This window comes from Lethenteron reissneri, unplaced genomic scaffold (assembly GCF_015708825.2).
Source record: "Lethenteron reissneri isolate LAM-NWPU_2019-01 unplaced genomic scaffold, ASM1570882v1 scaffold_390, whole genome shotgun sequence".
NCBI lineage: Eukaryota > Metazoa > Chordata > Hyperoartia > Petromyzontiformes > Petromyzontidae > Lethenteron > Lethenteron reissneri.
In genome coordinates, this window is record NW_026891912.1 from 1 (window position 1) to 6641 (window position 6641).

The window sequence follows — 6641 nt, forward strand, 5'->3', positions numbered from 1 at the left end:
AATGATCCGAGCGTGCTCGCTATTTCAAAGACAATGAGTTGCTGCTCCAGAGGGAGATGTTTCCTGAAAACACAAAAATACCCTTTGACCTGTATCACAAGCACAATGAGTCTCACCTGAGTTATCTGTACAGGTTACTTGCAAAACACACACTGTGTCATAACATCACTTATTCAATGTTTGACCCTTATAGACAAAAGGTTACATGTACGCACACCATCAGACAAGTATTCAGTCTAAATTATTGACAGGCATAAGAACAAAATTGAATGACTGCACTGAAATATGCTTTATTAGTTTACATCCTATTAACAAGAAGCTAATTTAAAAATACGCACCGTCTGCTTAACAGTGTATGTACAACATACTAATGCACCATTCAAAACGAGTCGGCCATTGCATGCTGGCATCTGGGTAAAAATGTAGCAAATTCTAAACATTACCTACAAACTCCACAACTGAGATGCCACATCAACCATCGCCCCCCAGACAGGCTCTTGTCCACACGCAGGACGGTGCAGGGCCACCACCTTGTGCCACACAGGGGCAGCTGCCACTTGGGGATGTTTCGAGTGTTTGAGACGAGATACGATGCAAAACTCAGAGTTGCAGAGGCGATTAAGCAAGCACCATATAAATGCAATTATGATGAGAACAGAGTGAATGCTTGGGAGCTTATTGGCTCTCGCTCCTGGTTAGAGATCTACCCAACACACAGGTCCACAAAGACTGGCCGCTCTTACCCTGCAGGTTGAATCTAGGAATTGGGTGTTCAACTTCACATTCTTGTCATTAAAGGCCTGTGACAAGGGTGCATCTATTGGAGCGGCATCGTCACTGGCTTATACATCTACCGGGTCTCCATTTGACTTTGTATTGTCTCGGAGGAAGTCCACCCACACCTCCACTTCCACAAACTGCTGCTGGGAGTTGCCTCGCTCTGCCTCACAGTCAGAATTCTCCTCCTGCTTCACGTTGCCTCCATCGATGTGAAGGTCACATTTTGGAGTTGAATCTTCATCTTCACATTTTACCTTCACTTCTTCGCTCTTCACCATCACTTCTTCACATTTCACCTTCACCTCTTCATATTTCACCTCGTTACCTTTAAAAGTGTCCAAGCTGGGATTTTCTTCCAGTTCTTGTTTGATGACAGATGGGCTCATTGCAGCACTTTGACTTGCACAAGCTGATTTCAGACTCCACTCCTGGTGGACCTTCTGATGCTTGCGTGATCTCTGGTGTACATGAAAATTTGGTGAACATGCAAATGCCTTCCCAAATGGAGTGCACCTGAAGGGTTTCTCTCCCGTGTGTGTTCTCTGGTGTTTTACAAGAGATGACTGTGCAAATGCCTTCCCACACACACTGCACTTGAAGGGTTTCTCTCCCGTGTGTGTTCTCTGGTGTTTTACAAGAGAAGATGACTCTGCAAACGCCTTCCCACACACACTGCACTTGAAGGGTTTCTCTCCCGTGTGTGTTCTCTTGTGTGTTACAAGAGCAGATGACTGTGCAAATGCCTTCCCACACACACTGCACTTGAAGGGTTTCTCTCCCGTGTGTGTTCTCTGGTGTTTTACAAGAGAAGATGACTCTGCAAACGCCTTCCCACAGACACTGCACTTGAAGGGTTTCTCTCCTGTGTGTGTTCTCTGGTGTGTTACAAGAGTAGATGACTGTGCAAATGCCTTCCCACACACACTGCACTTGAAGGGTTTCTCTCCCGTGTGTGTTCTCTGGTGTATTACGAGATGATGTAAAACAGAAAACACCTTCCCACACAGAGTACACTTGAAGGGTTTCTCTCCCGTGTGTGTTCTCTGGTGTCTTTTAAGAACAGATGAATGTGCAAACGCCTTCCCACACACAGTGCACTTGAAAGCTTTCTCTCCCTGTGTGTTATCTGGTGTGTCTTAAGATTATATGACTGTGCAAATACCTCGTCACACACACTGCACTTGAAGGGTTTCTCTCCCGTGTGTGTTCTCTGGTGTCTTTTAAGAGCAGATTGCCATGCAAATGCCTTCCCACACACAGTGCACTTGAAGGGTTTCTCTCCTGTGTGTGTTCTCTGGTGCTGTGTCAAATTTCCAGTCCGCTCCGTGCTGTATCCACGCTGGTCGCATTGTTGCCTTGCCGTACCGAGCTGTGCTGAGTGCCTTTGCTCCATCAGACCAAGCGACAGCTGCAGACAGAAAAAAATTATATCCACACCACCTACACGTCAGACACAGAGTAATGCATATACACAGTCACACGTGACTTACACGTCTATACTTATTCATATATTCATGATGTAGTGAAAAAGTTCACCAAATTCATCACACGGGCTGTTATGGCACACAATGAGAGGGTGAATGGTCACAAACATGCCTGGAAGCCCTTGTATCTTCAAAATGAATGTTAACCCAAAACTCCGAGCACACAATATCGGCTGTCTGGCTACAAAAGGAATATTTTGAAAGCTAAATTCAGCTGACATAGCAAAGGGTGTTGAAAATAATACTATTTGTGTTATGCAGAAATGCATAAATTAATGTTCAATCGCAACTTAGAGGTGTGAAGCCAGCCAGGCTCACGATGTCCTGAATGCTGAGATGAGCAGATCTGACTTCAGCTGCTGCACGTGTGTGCTGTGTCAACTTCTTGACTTTTCCATTCTTATAAAGAGTTCCAGAGGAAACCAAAAACAAACTATTGTTGTGATATAACCTCCGTGTTCAATAGAGTTAATAGATCTTCTTGGTTCTGTCGGTAAAGTCACGTAGAAGGGAAGTAATAAAATAATAAAAAATAAAACATAATAAAATAATTCTCACGACGTTTCGGCCACAACGCAAGCAGCCGTCCTCAGGTAAAAACCAGGTCTGTCAGAAAACCAGGTCTGTCAGACCTGGTTTTCACCTGAGGACGGCTGCTTGCGTTGTGGCCGAAACGTCGTGAGAATTATTTAATGTTTTATTTGTATTATTTTATTATTTCCCTTCTACGTGACTTTACCGAAAGAATCCAGAAGATATGATATTGTTTTGATATAACGTGCGTGTTCAACAGAGTGAACAGACTTGACTCTGGCACACACACACTGCCATGGTTAACAGCAGCAGGGGTTGTCTCCTCCACATTTAGAGTCAACATGAGCACGCGCTCAGCGTGTTTGACAGACATTGACACACGTAGTCTTGGTTCTAAAGTCACGTAGATAGCAAATACAAATAACAGATCATGGAAATAAACAAAGACCACTTGTGTTGCGGTCAAAACGTCGTGGGTTTTTTTGTTTTATTTCCAAATTTTTATTTAATTAAAAATTTGGATCTGTTATTTTATTTTCTATCTCCGTGACTTTACCGAAAGAACCAAGAATATGAATTGTTGCAGTTACGAAAGTTTTAAGTCAAAACATTGACACACGCGTTGACAAAACCCCACCCACCTTGTGTTGTGGGCAGGTAGCTTCTGTAAACAAGAGCGGTACAGCAGCTCAGGCGGGCTTGGGCTGGTAAAAAAACGAAAAAAAAAACTGCGTTAATATCTACAATAAACCAAAGTGACAAAGTAGCGAGCCGCGTGAAGACAAATGAAACTTAAGGGAGGGAATTAAAGCAAACGCGACCAGGCGAGGGCAGGAGGCAAGGCCCCGCGTGTCTAGGCCCCGCGTTGTAAAGTTCCAACTTGGACATCGATTCACAAGCTGCTCTAGTGACATCCCTACGAGAGAGAGAGAGCGAGGCTCTACCTTGGTAAACAACAACAACCACAACAACAACAACAACCACAACAACAACAACCACAACGATGAGAATTTCTCACCTCGGATTTCACTGCACGCGCGAAGCTGCAGCCTGTGACGTCACGCGGCAGCAGGTGACATGACGTCACTCCCGGGGTACCAGCAACAGCCCCCACAACGAGTGGCGACTCTAACTGACGTCATTAATATTATTTAATGTGTGGCGATCGAAACGTCGTGGGTTTTTTGCTTTAATAAATGACTTTACCGAAAAAAACTAAGAGTATGAATCATTGCAGTCACGAAAGCTTCAAATCCACAATTTAATAAGCGACTTGACCGAAAAAGCCTAAGAGTATGAATCATTGCAGTCACGAAAGCTTCAAATCTACAATTTAATAAGTGACTTGACCGAAACAGCCTAAGAGTATGAATCATTGCAGTCACGAAAGCTTCAAATCTACAATTTAATAAGTGACTTTACCGAAAAAGCCTAAGAGTATGAATCATTGCAGTCACGAAAGCTTCAAATCTACAATTTAATAAGTGACTTTACCGAAAAAGCCTTAGAGTATGAATCATTGCAGTCACGAAAGCTTCAAATCTACAATTTAATAAGCGACTTTTTCCGAAAAAGCTTAAGAGTATGAATCATTGCAGTCACGAAAGCTTCAAATCCACAATTTAATAAACGACTTTACCGAAAAGAGCCTAAGAGTATGAATCATTGCAGTCACGAAAGCTTCAAATCTACAATTTAATAAGTGACTTTACCGAAAAAGCCTAAGAATATGAATCATTGCAGTCACGAAAGCTTCAAATCTGGAACTCATCATGGATGTGGCTAAACGTCACCGTGTAGGAGCCCAGCGCGTGACACCTTCACGCGCTGGGCGAGTGGCGCAGTCTCGCTTCCCATGCGAGAGGTCGCGGGATCGATCCCCGCGTCCTCCACAGGCGAATATATTCTTAAATCCTTTATATTAAGTTCGCTTGCTTGCTTAGGACCGTGCAAATCTTTCGCTCGTTTTTTAACCCACTTCCCGTGATCCAATCGAGCTGACATTTTGCACACAGACTCGTTGTGCGAGACAATTAATGTTCGTGAAAAAAAAATTCTAAAAATTTTACACTGTTTAGGGAAAACATAAATATTTTATTACCAATTGCTTAATGGTGCAATGCAATCATCTGACCCATAGGTGGCAGCCATCTCAAGCCAGAGGACGAGAGGACTCTAGCCGCCACGCATATAAAGGATTTAGAGTGAAAAACTTTGTTTTTACGGGTTGTTCTTATTTTACATTTATTCAAATAGAAAACGTTACACATTAATGAGTCCATTGGGCAAGGCACTGACCGCTTGATTGGGATTTGCTGTTTATTAAAGAAACATTGTTGATCGACATTTTTGCTTTCATGGCTTTATTTTGGTGATTTCGAAAAGTGTATTGGTTTAGCCATGTTTGTTGTAGTACAGAGTTAGACTGATGGCCTTAATCTAAGTTGTCTTGTGTTGTTGTTGTCACATCTCTAACGTCTTAACAGGGGCTTCAAAACAGCAACATCGAGGACGACAAGAGGTCAAGCTGGTTCACCAATGTGAACGATGGACGTTACATTAAACAATTGATTTAAAAAAATATTCCTCGTGGATGATGCAGGAATCGATCCGGCGATCTAAACATCGAAGAGTTTAGTGTTTTAGTGGCGTGCTCACGCTACCAACTACACTCAACTCTTCGTAGCATCGCGAGGGTCCTAGTGTAGTGACTAGCGTGTCAGTTGTGTGTGTTAGCGAGCTCTGTGTTGTTAGTAAGACATTTCACACCGTCTATCCTTGTACTGGACGTGCATTTGAGATGTGTTCACTTCTCTTTTCTCGAGCGCGCTACCATCTGAGCCAATAATAAAAATAAAACATAATAAAATAATTATTATATTATGCATAATAAAATAATTATTATACATAATAAAATAATCATTATACATAATAAAATAATTTTTATTATTTTATTATGTATTATGTATAATTATTTATTATGTATAATAAAATAATTATTTTATTATGTTTTATTTTTATTTTTATTATTCCATTCTACGTGACTTTACCGAAAGAACCAAGAAGATGACACACACAGCTTGCACGCTACCAACGAGACTAGGACCCTCTCGATGCTACGGAGACATCAGCGTACCTGGTAGTGTGAGCACGCCACTAAGTACGTTGAGTTCTCCGATCTTTAGGTCGCCGGATCGATGCCAGCCTCCTCCACGAGGATTTTTAAAAAATCAAATTATAAATGTAACATCCATCGTTATTGTTGGTGACATGTTCACATTGGTGAACCAGCTTGACGTCTCGTCGCCCTCAATTTTGCTGTTTTAAAGCCCCTTTAAGACGTTAGAGATGTGACGAGAAATAAAAATACCTATAAACAATATACATATCGAGCCTGGCAGGAATCGAACCTACAACCGTCTTATCCGCAGGCAGCCGCGCTATCCATTGCACCACAGACCCCACGTGACTCTCACATCCTTCGAGGGGACCTTGAGAGAGGTGGCGAGTTCGATGCCCGCATCCTCCACAGGCGAATATTATTTTGACATTTATTCAACACAGAGCTCGCTAACACACACAACTTGCACGCTACCAACTTCACTAGGACCCTCGCGATGCTACGGAGTGATCAGCGTAGTTGGTAGCGTGAGCATGCTACTAATTATACTGAACATAATTATTTTGTTATACATACTAACATAATTTTTTTATTGTTTTATTTTTATTACGTAGAATGGAAATAATACAAAAATCAAAATAAAACATTATAAAATAATAATTTTATTATACATACTAGCAAAATGATTTTATTATATTTCATTTTATTACGTAGAATGGAAA

The 6641-nt window shown here is 41.8% G+C and overlaps 1 long non-coding RNA gene across 1 annotated transcript; it reads right to left on the reverse strand.

Annotated features, from left to right (window-relative positions):
- Nucleotides 1-2115: 2115 nt before the first annotated feature.
- On the reverse strand, nucleotides 2116-3880 carry LOC133339818 (uncharacterized). Its single transcript, XR_009754786.1, has 3 exons — nucleotides 3817-3880; nucleotides 3440-3502; nucleotides 2116-2188 (listed from the first exon to the last, which is right to left on the reverse strand). It is a non-coding gene; the product is annotated as an uncharacterized LOC133339818 (long non-coding RNA).
- Between the last annotated feature and the right edge of the window lie 2761 nt (nucleotides 3881-6641).